Below are 13,617 nucleotides of genomic sequence, written 5' to 3' on the forward strand. Positions count from 1 at the left end.
CCAAAATTGCAATTAGGATGGGGTAAGACAGATGTCCCTGCTATTTGGAATTCACAATTAATTTATCAATAGTTTGTCACCAATTGCAGCCTCAGACTATTGAAAAGTTAGTGACTGCTTAAAGAAGGCAGTAACTCATTTGCAGAGGGGAAGTTGTGTCTGATGGACAACTTGCCCTATGAGAATTGTGGCATGTAGCCTGGGGAGGAATAGGATGCGATCCAGGTATCCACACCATGTTTCCTTCAAAGTTGCCCCAAATGGGATTTTTGTTTTCTTTTTAAAGCAGCATCAGTTCCTTCAAGGGACACGGACTGTTTAAAAGAAGAGCGTGATGAAAGTCTGTTGTTTTTGGAAAACCCCTATCCCTGTGTTCATAGCCAATCACAGGGGGTTGCAAATAGTGACTTGCCTATTAATATTCAATGGGCAAAACATAATCCGACAGGACTTTTTGCAAAGCAACCTATTAGTACATAGATCACCTTAACAAGATAGAGGGTACCCATCAAATCGCACAAGGGGCTAGAGAAACTAACTGAGCAAGAATACAGTACAATTGCTCCCAGGGCAGTAAATAATTATATTCAAGGTAAATTTATACCATGAAATTATAATCAGTTACTTAATCATGAAGAGAATTTTTTTATCAAAATAAATTATGCCCCACTGCAACCTTACAAATAGACCCCTTCAACACTTCCATATGCATTATTCAAACAAACCAAACAATAAGTACATCATTACAGTAGGAAACACAAGAATAAGGGTATTAGACATTATGGGGCTAATTACGAGTTTGGCGGGCGGAGAAACCTGACCGCTAAACTCCCGATGAGGAAACCGCCACAGTGCTGGTTGGCTCCCCACCTGCCCCATTACGAGTTTTCCACTGGGCTGACCGCCATACTTGTAATAGGGCCCCTGTGTATAGAAAGGCTATTTCCTCACAGTCTAACAGAGAGTACAAAACCACAAGAAGAACACTTCAGTGAAAGTTAATCTCTTTATGTAAAAATTTGTTATTGTTCTGTCCCTTCCAACACACTTTATTGGACCATCCTTAGGATTGAAAAAGGGCCAATATTTGTTCAAAGATGAGGTTGGTCAAACCAGTACTGCTTACGTTCAAAGAAGAAATTGTCTTTATGTAAAACTTCACTCTTGGTCGTTTTTGTAAAACAACTGCTATTCTTCATATAGTGCAACAGGCAAGATTAACCCAGCATTGTGCTCCTTGTATTGTTAACTCATAGCTTCTTAACTGATTACACACTAGAGTTTTTTTCATAGACCAAACCGTGTTTTACTCCAAAACAGCCTCCTCTGTATCTGAAAAGAGACAAGAGGGGGTGAAGCTGAGAAAAAATCCAATCCTACTTAGCAGGACAGGAAAAGTGTAACACAGCACTGGGCAGCTTTGCCCTTTGTTATCCATGAATGAACTGTGGGTTGACCCTGGTTTGTACTTTTTCTATTTACTCAGGGAACAGACTGCCTGCAAACTGCAAGGTTTTTAGAATGGCGTGTCGAAGTAAGCCTCAGCAAGGCCTACTAGTGCAAGGAGTTCGCCCTTCTCTGCACAAAGTCCTCAGACCATATAGGAAGAAGTTGGCACAGAAACTGAAATAAAAGACAAAGGGCCTGATTACAACTTTGGAGGAGGTGTTAATCCGTCCCAAATGTGACGAATATCCCACCAGCCGTATTACGTGTTCCATAGGATATAATGGACTCGTAATACGGCTGGTGGTATATCCGTCACATTTGGGACGGATTAACACCTTCCTCCAAAGTTGAAATCAGGCCCAAAGTTTATTAAACCTCATGAGGTGGTACTACAGTTCAAACAGCACCCTTCGGTAATGTTTGAAGTAGCACACTGAACTAAGAGAGCATGGTCCTTTTATACCCACGCAGGTGCTAAAAGAAGGTGGTGCAATTATAGAGGCAAGACTTACATACATATAAGGTCATATGGAAATGCACAGTCGACAGGTAGGAGAGGCTAACATTTTTCAAGGACTAGTTGACACATTACTGTCTGTTACTGATTACTAACAGCTGCAGATCTTACTGGGCATGTGCGAAAGTGGGGGATGCTAAATATAACTTGTCACTAGACAGATTTTCAAGAGTAGTTAACAGAAAGGTAGGACAGAGCACATGGCAGCAGAGAAAATGCCTGCCATGAATACAAAATGGATTCCGCGAAATGTTCACAAGAGTTGCTAAATACAAGATGTCTTCTGCTAATGCTTAATCTAATCGCTATTAAATTACAACAGGCGGATAAAGTAGAAAGTCATGGGCTATGTTATGGCAAATGTGGCCAAGATGGCAGACTGGAAAGTGATTAAGCACACCCAGAGTCTAGGGTGTTTGTTCCAGACCAAGTGTTGATGGGTGTAAGTTTTTGCATTGACTAATGGGGTCCCATCAACGTGAACACAGTAATTTCCAAGTTCTCTTCTACGGTTTGACAAAATTGTTGATAAGGTGGGCACAGCAAAGTTCCTAAGCTCACTGCATCTGACCGGTGGTTGCTGGCAGATTGCTCTCATCCCGAATGTCGAGGCAGCGTTCTTTATGTTCAGTAATAAATCCTGTAAAGAATTCCCCGCCAAGCACCTGAAGCTGTATAACCAGGAGTCAACTAGCTTGGAGACATTCAGGCTTGCCTACTTAGATGAAACGTCTGTCTTTATTGACAGCTGGAAAGCACCTGGGATACTTTCAAAGGGTGTTGGTAACAGTACAGAAGATCATATCTTCAAGGCAAGCAAGAGCCAACTATGGAACCATAGTTGCACCCATGAATTCCTTAACCCAAAAAAGCAGTCCAAGAATGGGATTTGGACTGCTGAGTGTCAGGAGACAATACGGGCTCTAAAGCAAGCCTTGTGCAATGCACATATACTGAAAGCCCCAGAATATGGTCACCTCTTTAAAGGGGTTGCCAGGGGCCTAATCAGTTGTAGGCTCTTACCCTGAGAGATGAACTGCTCCGTAACAAAGAAGACATATTTCACAATTATCTGTACCTTAAAGCACTTTAAGCCCTATTTGTGTAGGACCAATTGTATGGATCATTCAGACAAGTAATATCTCTTGTGGCTGATGACTATGAGAGTTGAAAAGCACTAGCTACTGCAGGCATCTCTTTTCTTTCACAAGTTGGACGTGACTATGGAATACAAGGCAGAACATCATATGGGAATGCTGACGTTCGTTTTTTTCCCTACTGGGATGCCCAGTGATCTCCTGGATATGTGAAGCCATTGTATGACTAATCTGGGAGGGTCATTTTGTAGGTATTTTACAGGGCAATGGCAACTGTACCACCATTCCCCAATTTGTAATTCATGGACTACTGTATTATTTTTCCACGATGAATTCAACATGCAATGTGTCCTCTTAAGGAGCTACATGTTTTTTCAATAGTTACCAGCAGACCACGAGACTGCTATGTGGAGGAGGCATCCTAGTCACCCCTAATGATAGCTAAGGTGGGTACCACTGCCTCATACAAGACTAAGCAATGTCAGTTGGCTGGTTACAGTTGATTATGATATCAGGGGCAAAGATATTTATCTGCACTCATGAGGTTACATAGCCTATTCATCCTCCCCTGAAAAATCTCTGCAGTTTCCCTATTACCTTCCCATTATGTTTGTGGAGTATACTGTATGTGTGACATGCTACACAAGTACAGAGGAAATTGTTCTTATGTAGGAAACAATGAGTACCTGCAAAAATTATGTCTCCCCTTCAGATTGTCTTGGACCTGTCTTCAGCTTGTGATTGCCTTTACATTGATGTTCAAGCGGACGAGCCCCAAGAGATCCTGCTGATTCAAGGTGAGATGCATGAATATAAAACTATCTGCCTATTAACCAGATTCCGTGTGTTTTTATAACTGAACTAATCTCTCATTTTTTGGTTTGTGCTGTTTTTGTAGTGAAACCAGAAGGCCTTGATGCAGATAGGTTGATTCCACTAAGAATCTAATCCACATAGCTGGACTAGTGGCTTGCCTTCCCTCCTCTGCCTTTCCAGAAATCCCAGGAAGATGCTTTATGTTCTGATTAGCTGAGAGCTGCAAATTATAACCACACCAGTTATTTGCAGGCTCTGTTTTTCAGCTACAGCACTAAAGTAGGATAAAGAGTAGTCTCTTCAAGCCATCAGATGTACTTTGGACTTCTTAGGGAAACTCTGTGCAACAGCCCCAGGCGATTTTTACCAGAGAGAGAACCCTGCTGGTTGCATTTTCTCTCAAGAACTAGGACTGTGGAGATATCTTGCTTCTGCAATCTACCACGGAAAAGGAAGACGCTGTACTGACCAATGTGGGCAGATGTGCAGTCCTAAAACAAAGTGAACAATTACAAAAATCAAGCTGACTAAAGCCTTAATGTAGGTTCTCTTGAGGTAGTGTGCACCACAGAAGTCATGAAGAATTTGTCCCCATCAAGTCAGAATAAACCCAAGAAACATCTGCATGACCAGAGAGCGAGGGCAAGCTGCAAAGTAGATTGTAAGTGTGGTGAGCCAGAATAAATACCTATTTGATTGGTACTAGCTATAACTTTGTGGAAGTCAGTATCTGCCCCTTGAAACAACAGAGGGCCCCAGAGCATTTACCCCTAATTCCTAGTTCTAAGTGGTGTAACATGTTGGTTACGGTTGCTTGCTGTGATTATGGAACTTTTTCAATTGAGTTGCTAGTCCTCCTACATCCAAGGCTATCCATATTTGAAATCCATTTGAAACTTAACCCTATATATCAACTCCCCTTTACCAACTGGTGACTGAGGCTGTGGGTCCAGTGAGCCCCCCAATCAAATTGGTGATCTTTCAACCAAACATCTTGAAACCATTTACGTGTTCAAGATGAAGCTCTTAAAGTTTGTCCCAACGGGGGTTAATGTAGGTATGAACCAATTTCTGCACCCGGTTTCAGCAGCGATTGTTCTGTATTTTAATTGTGACTGAGATACTAGTTTGAAGTTGACATGTGTTCCTCGTTGTACACACCAGCTGCCATACAACCAGCCACCCTCTTAACAGGAGACTGAGACTTTTGTGAACTATCTCTGTTGTACCCCAATAATTCCCTTTGGACCTTGGGTAAGGCCTTTCTTTATTTTGATTGGGTTTTTTATTGCGTGGTTTAAAAAATATATATTTTAATGATATTCTCAAACAGCAGAAAACTCACTTATTTGTTAAGTCTTTCACCCAAGTCCACTAAGAAACTTGCCAAAAGGGAGAATATTGCAGCCAACTGGATACATGGTAGCATTCTGTCTGAAACTTTTTCCCCATTTGCTGCCTGTAGTAAACCACAGTATTCATGTGCCTCTTCAATTAGGATAAGAAGAAACAAAGGGCCACATGTTATTTGATTTCTTGGGCTTGCTAAGCAACATAACTGTGTTTGCTTTCATATCTTGACTCCAGAAGGTACAAGGGTTTCCGCTGATCATAGGTTTATCTGCCTCACTGACCTACATGTAAATAAAAGATCAACTTTTTTTTTAAGCTGTACCTCTGGTTGGGCACTGAGTTTATTCATTATAAGTAATTGTGCCATATTGTATCTGCCTTATAAACCTTCAACCCCTCATGTAACAGTTCTTGACTGCTAGCCCTTCCTAGCCTGAGAAAGACAAGTAGATAAAGGGTGAAACTTTGTTGTGAAGTTTGAGGACAATACTACACAAAACCATGAGACACAAGCGACACATGCCAGTATCCACAATGGAAATGGTTTAGTACCACAAACATGCCCAAAGACCAAGAGAAAAGGCCTCTCAGAGTCTAGATGAGAGAGTTAAGCAGACAACATTCTGGAATCATCACAAGGATTAGCTGTTATCTGGGCGAGTTGGGAAGCTTAGAGCTACCACAAGGTTTTGACTATAGGAAAGATATATGCATGCTAGGTAAGACATTCAATCTTCCTTTCTGCGTAGATTCCTCAGTTTGAAGGTAATGATAGCCCACGGTCCATTCACCCCACTCACAGGAGTGCAGAATGGAACAGTCAAAGGGTGCTTACAAGTTCCACTTTACTTAGGTCTTGTACATTGAAGCAGACTTGCATCCTTAGGGTTCAAAATCGTGATAAAAGGGCATCACACACCAAATGGGCCCTCTGGTGTATTACTAGTTGGACAGCCTGAGTACGGAATGCGAGTGAGACCTGCACGCAAGATCCTTTTGTGATTGTGAGAAGACAGTTATCAATTGTAAACATATGACCAATCTGAAGTATCTGGGCTGCGTCTAATCTGCCTAAAAGAGACCCCGACGTAATGCTTATTGGTGGAATGTTGCATACAATGAAGGCCTAAAATAGCTGGCACTTCACCTGACACTGAACGAACATCATTGGCTTCCCCTACATGCATGGTTCATTAAAACATGCTGCATCATATGCAGAGTGGTAACTGCTAATCCTGCATGACTGAAAAGTTCTCCATCTTAGAAGGCTATAGTGGTACATAAAGATGTGACCCTGGCAGATGTTAAGTCAAAAAAGCAACAATTACATAACCAGAAAACAAACATTCTCTAGTTTTGGACAAAGGCTATTAAATATCATCTGCACACAAGTCAGGCTTGCACCTTCACTTCTCCACTACAGGAGGAAGTTGAAAACACCCTTCTTCAAGGAGTACTTCGTCCACCATTGAGAAAGAATCTTGAGGTCTTCCTGGAACATGGGCCCAATTAGAAGGCTTAATTATAAAAAAAAAATTAATTATCCCCTCTTCTCAACTATGTTCTGTGCTTTTTTGATTGCCACTGAGATTTCCGTACATATATGCAAAAACACTGCTGGCCTGCAAATGGAAATGGGTGGCAAAGCTGTTGTGAAAGAAGTTCTGTGTCTTTGACTAAACAAAAGGGAAGCACTGTTCCTCACATGTTAAAGCTGGAGACAGAAGAGGACATCTGCAAGGGAATTTGGCCCTGCATCTAAACTACACATAGTTCACAGTACTTTGATAATGGAGTATATAAGATGTGTCTGGTCTTGTTTACACATATATCTGTGCCCACTTGCGTTTTGAGTGAGCAATCAAAGGAACAAAGGGCCTGACTTTGAGTTTGGCAGAGGGTTTTCTCTGTTACAAACGTATTGAACCCCATCTGCCAAACTGTTAATCAGGCCCTGAGTCAATTTCGATGAACCTTGTTGCTCCTCGAGGACAACGAGCATAACCGCTAGACACATAGGGGCAGGATGTGCTGCAGGACCCCAAAATAACCATTATGGAGTTCAATGGGAGAATGAGCAATAAAGATGTATTTACATTTTGTTTTTATCTTGTCACATTTCCTTTGTGTTCCAAGAGTGAAGCAAAATGTCGGTCTATGCCTTGTGTCAAATCACTGCTTATTCTTTTAACACGGATAATGGTGTTTAATTTTCTTATTCTGACTGTAAAGCTGAGAGGTTTTGTAAGTGAACTATTTGAAAGACTTGCTAGGAATGAGAATGGAAAAACTGAAGGATCTCAATGTTTTCTAACACACAACAACATTTAAATACCTGTAAATGAACTGAGCAAAGTATTCGTTATGTCTCAGCAGTTATGAAGCTACAGATGAAGCACATTTTTGTAGCTCTGAGATATGATGCAAATAAAGACTTCAATGATAAAAACAAATCATGGCACATTACTTGGTGATGTGCAAATGATAAATATTTGTGAAACCTGATTTCCAACCCACATTATTATTTGTGTGCTGTATAATATATTCAATAAACTTGCATGTTTGTGCAAATGTAGTGCTCATTTCAATGGAAAATCTGCTGCCTGTAAATAACTGTGTGCTATCGTGCTATGCTTTAGTAATATACGTGCAACAGTGTGTACCAAGATGCACCACAGGCTACATACCACACCCTTACCACCTCCTGCTCAATGGGCGTAAATCATTTGCTTCTCTTGCTCTTAGTGTGACTCTTGGATTTTTCACAATCCTTGTGGGTTCATTGATGTAACAGTGATAGCAGCACACCCACTCTGAAAACTGTTTTAGCATCACTGGCATCAAGGGCTTTGAAAATTAGTCGCACAATGAAAGTTCCCCCTGCAAACATCAATAGCAGATTCCAAGCTCACTCTAAGAGATGTGCAGAGGTGGGTGTGACCAAAGCCACTGTCGGTGACCTGAAAGTTTGACTGTCATATCCCTGCATTGGATCTAGGTTGGATCATGCCAAATGCTGAAACCCATGTTATACACAAAAGACTGCATCTACTTTGGCCTACTTACGGGAAAAACATCAAATGATAAAAAGTGATTGTGATAACTTCTGTCAGTTTCTTCATTGGTAGATCAGTAAATCTCAGTATGCTTGGCTTCTTGTCAAGCTTAATCAAATGACTATGACGAATATATTTCATAAATGCACTTCTTAAACCTCAGTACCTGCGACAGGCATGGGCCAGAGGTGGTGGTAGTGGAAGGAAGAAGTTAGGGACTGCCAAGTTGCTTGCTAGCTGCCAACCTTGAATCCAAGAGGCTTTGGTTTCAATCCCAGCTGTGGCATTTGACCTGCAATTGTACTGTAAATATGTGTAATTGTGTAACATGTACATATGTAGGATGCAAAAACTGACTTTACAGTGTTTTGTCAAATAGCAATTGCACAATTGTATGTCCCTCCTTCCTGCACACATACTGGTTTCTGTAATCTAGTGTTGACAGGACATAACATGAAGCCTACTCTAGAAGTGAATTTGTTGAGTTTGCATGCATTGTGCCACAGATAAAACGAATTGGGCCATCTGCAAAGATGTTTATATGTATAAGGATTTACACCAAATCACATAAAGCACACTTTCCAAAAGGAATCACCAGTCATGTCAGTTGCTGCCCGTAAAATTTTGGCGTGATCCAATCAGCGAGAGCCAAGAAAAAGGGGGGATCCCGCAACATTTTTTCCTCATTCATTTTTTCCTAGGGATTTTGAACAGCGATAGCACCAAAAGCACGGGATGGAACTACACCAAATTTGGCAGAAAGGTAGCTCTTGGTCCAGAAAGCAACGTTTTGGTTATCTGGTGTAAATCTGTATAGCAATTTTAGAGAAATTAAAGAAAATCCAAATTTGTATATATAGGGACACAAAGGATTCACGACCCTTCCCAATCTCGTGCTGAGATCTGATTGGTTGCCAATACTTCAGCAAGGAAATGTCAGTAGCCATCTTGGTACTCAGCTTCAGCTGAGTCTCAGAATTTTTTTTAAAAATAAAGAAAAGGGGCCAGGGTACAGACACCTTGACCCCTCACCTCTGGTGGTGGGATTACAGAGCGACCCTCCCCCCCCCCCCCCGGAGCTAAAAAACATTTTTTTAAAATGTTTGGCACTAATTCGCGATGGGGTCGTGAATATGTGGTAAAACTTTATTTTTTAATTAGGCACGGGCTCCCGCTCTTTGTAATTCTGAAGTCCCCAAGTTGGCCAAGTCCCAGGGGCATTGTAATTTAATGCAGAGTGGGCCACCCAGTGTCCCGCACCCCTGGGGGCCACCACCTCCCTGGGGCTTTCATGAATTGTAATGTGGGGGGCACCCGGGACTTCAATCTAATTCTATGGGGGGGCCCGCAGCCTAAGAGACCATTACCTCCCTGGGGCTATTATTAAATTTAATGTAAGGGGGCCATGCCCTCCCCGCAGCCCCGTGGACCACCACCTCCCTGGGACTTTAATGTAATTCAATGTTTGGGGGCCGTGCCCAACCCCCAACAACCCATCCCTGCAGCCCCGGGGACCACTCCCTGGGGCTATTTTCGTGGGAGGGTGCTGTGAGACCCTCATCGTGAAACCACTGACGGCCCTGGGGACTGCAACCCGAAGGGCCAGCTCCTTCTATGTCCTGTGATGCCCACCCGGGGACAAAGCTATTTGCTGTGGCTTGGTGGCAGCTGTGACAGATGCCACCAAGCCACAGCAATCATTCAACTCCAATGAAGGGAGATCTGTCAAACACCTCTCCCTTCATTGGAGTGGAGATTTCCTCTGTCTGCCTGCCTGTGGAGATGCAGGCAGGTAGACAGAGAAAACATTGGTCTCACAGAGAGGGAGCTGCTTTAGTAGTCAAACTTTCGAGGTCCTCTCCATCTAGGACTATAGATTTTTTCATTTTATTTTGCAATCCCCAACAGCTTGTATTTTGTTTTAGAGCTATTTATCTATAGCCCACATATTTCGTAATATACCAAGAACCTTTCTAAGAGTTTGGGTAAAACAGACGCTGTTTTAGATAATAACAAGGTGTCATCTGCAAATAATAAGCACAGTGTTTTCGTTTCACCTAGTTTGGGAAACATTTTCACAATCATACAGGTAGGGTATGTATTAATTTATGTACAATAGGAAGAGGGCAGGAGCCAAGACACACCTTTGGTGCAAACCACTAATTGCCTGAACCACTACTGCTAAACAACTAAAAAGTCTCTACAACAAAGTACTGAACAACTACTGTCTAAACAATGATTTTGCCTGAATGACAATTGCCTGAACAATGAATTTTAAGGTAAGTTTTTCTTTTTTTTAATGGTTTATTAGTTGATTAGAATGTATATATATATATATATAGATATACTTTCTAAACATCTTATATATTTATATATATTATATATATTCTAAACAACGTATATATATTTATATATATTATATATATATATTTATATATATATTTTATATATATATATATATATATATATATATATATGTATATATATATATATATATATATATATATATATAGAGTCTAATCAACTAATAAACCATTAAAAAAAAAACTGACCTTAAAATTTGTTGTTCAGGCAATTGTTATTCAGGCAAAATCGTTGTTTCGACAGTAGTTGTTCAGTGCTTCGTTGTAGAGACTTTTTAGTTGTTTAGCAGTAGTGGTTTAGGCTATTGTTGTTTAGGACCTAGTTGTTCCATCACATATTCGTGCCCCCAATGCCTGCAGGATATTCCCAGCCGGGGGCAAAAGAAAAGAGGTAGAGATTGCCCTTTTTTTATAAATGTTGGAAAAATCCATGGATCCAGATCGTCAGATTTTATTGACATATTTTTTTATGCTTTTATCTTTGTCGGGGTCCTTGAGGCACCCCTAGACCAAGACTAGCGGCTCAGTGTGACCCTGCCCTGGCCCCTTTACCTTTTTCTCACTTTTTTTGAATCCGATGATGGCTGCCAACACTTCCTAGTTGAAGTGTTTGCAGCCAATCAGATATCAGCACAGAGACAGTTGGATCTGCGGAGGAACTGTGTCCCTAGATATCTATATTTTTAAAACTCTAATAGCTCCAAAACTACTGAAGAGATCTACAACAAATCACAAAAGCACACTTTCCAGACGAAGAGCTAGCTTTCTGCCAAACTTAATGTCATTTTGTTCAGCGGTTCGGGCAGTAGTCATGTTCAAAATTTTGAAAAATCCTATTGACGTAGAATGAGGAAAAAGTGTTTTGGAAGCCCCTCTTTTACTCGGCCCGCACTTGACGGATCACAACAAAACTTTCAAGACAGCAGCTGAACTGACCAAAGTATACAGTCTGAACATTTTACAAAGATTTGTGAAACAGTGCCAACGTTATTGGCAAACAGAAAATGCTCTGTCTATGGAAAAAATGATCCTAACTATAACTACTTACTGGAGACCACCAGTAGGTGTTTTATCTGTCTTTGTGTCTGAATGTAAATGTGGCTGGGTGGGATCGTATAGATGCTATATCTCCTTCTAACTTTAATGGTTGACTAGACTCAGTATTATGTTAAACAATAGGCCATCTCATTGTATATCAGTTAAATGTGGATGTTGTCTGTTATTTGCTGTTAAAACTAAAATAAATACAATCTAAAAAATAGGACTTCTTAGCTATGTGTGCATAACATATGTATCTGTGTGGATATAGATATGTACACAACAAATACATGGAGTCAGATTTAAACATTTGCACTTTGCGGTGATAGGTGGTTGGGCAAATTAATTTGAGTGGCAAGGTGGAGTGTCTTTGTTTTCAGTGTTTTCAGTGTTATGTCATTGCACATTCAGCAGTTGTGGTGGTGGGGCACAAGGTGGGGTCAGGCCAAATAGAGCCGAAGCACGGGTACCTGTTGGATACCACTAGAGAAACTACATAGGAACAAATACTCTTTTTATTACTATGTCTCATGCTAGTGATGCCCTTGCTACACACTGCAACTATTTTCCTTAGAGCCTTTTGTGATCAAACATTACCAAAGCCTGTAAGTCTTGCTTATATTTTGAGTACTGCTCAAAGGAGGAAAAATCTGCTGCTGTGCAAAAAAACAAAGGGCTATTGTGTACTGCAAAGCAACCACTCCATGGTGGGTGGAATGATGCACCAAACAGCATATAGCATGAAGTGAGAGAATAAATATTCCTGTGCTTGCAACCACATCCCACTTAATCTATGTTTTAAAGCAATGGTAACCACTTGCAGACAGCTACAATGTCAAGTCAGACCTAGAAAATGTGTTTGTGAATGTGATAATTGCACTGTTCTTAGTTTTTGTGTGTACAAATGATTCCCAGGGGTGGCCACTTCCTGAGATAGTGGACCCTGAAAGAGTGTAGTAATTATGAGTGAATATAAGGGCTCAAAAATTCTGATCTTCGGTTCTGCTGACATCATGTGGCTACTCATTGCGAATAATCACTTAAATTAATCCAAGTACTGATACGGGATAGTGCAGAAGCAGAGGGCAGAAGATGTGACCCAGCCCCCAGGGAAAGGAGGCTTCATTTGGAGGACAAAAGTGACCCGTACAGTTACCAGTATACACATGCATTACTTAAATAGCCATGTGACGTAAAATCATCAGGGCGCCCCTGCGCACTAATCTGCAGAAACAACTGACATAGATTCGAGCTACCAGACGTCTGGTGGCTGTAAACAACAAATACCCTCCCATCAGGTCCCATCAGGCGCATTGTGTGAACTGATAACAACTGACACTCTTACCACCGAGTTTCCTGCAAATGTTCTGTTAGATATGACAAGTGCGTATCTCATGTGATGAGTGCACAGTTTATCACGTGGACAAAACAGAAATAATTCACGCGAGAGATTATCGTCAGAGGACTAATAACTGCTCACGAAATGTATGAGGGTGGCTAAAGAATTATATAATCTTCTGTACAGGAGTGTATGAAAGTAATCAAGAGTCCGAAGTCATATAATTGAAAGTCTGGAAGTGTTCCTGTTGAACAGAGATAACAAGGCGAAGAACCCAGCCTCCTATGATACCACACATGGTCATACAAAAAAGTGCAAATTGTCTCCTTCTGTCGGGAAACAGCCTTTAACATGCACTGACTTTACCACACATGTCTTGGCCACGCATATGCCCTTACCACACATGGCTTTATCAAAGTAAGTATAGTTGAGGTTAGTGTGTTACAGGGACGCTATAGTTAGGCTCACATCTTAAATGTACAAAGCCCTAGAAATTCACCAGTTATAGTTAGAGTTACCTCAAGTAACTATAACCCATGCCCTATGGTAATTCTAACTCCCGTCTCCGCCATGCACAATTTTTTCATCA

The sequence above is a fragment of the Pleurodeles waltl genome, chromosome 6, assembly GCF_031143425.1.
Source record: "Pleurodeles waltl isolate 20211129_DDA chromosome 6, aPleWal1.hap1.20221129, whole genome shotgun sequence".
NCBI classification, from domain to species: Eukaryota; Metazoa; Chordata; class Amphibia; order Caudata; family Salamandridae; genus Pleurodeles; species Pleurodeles waltl.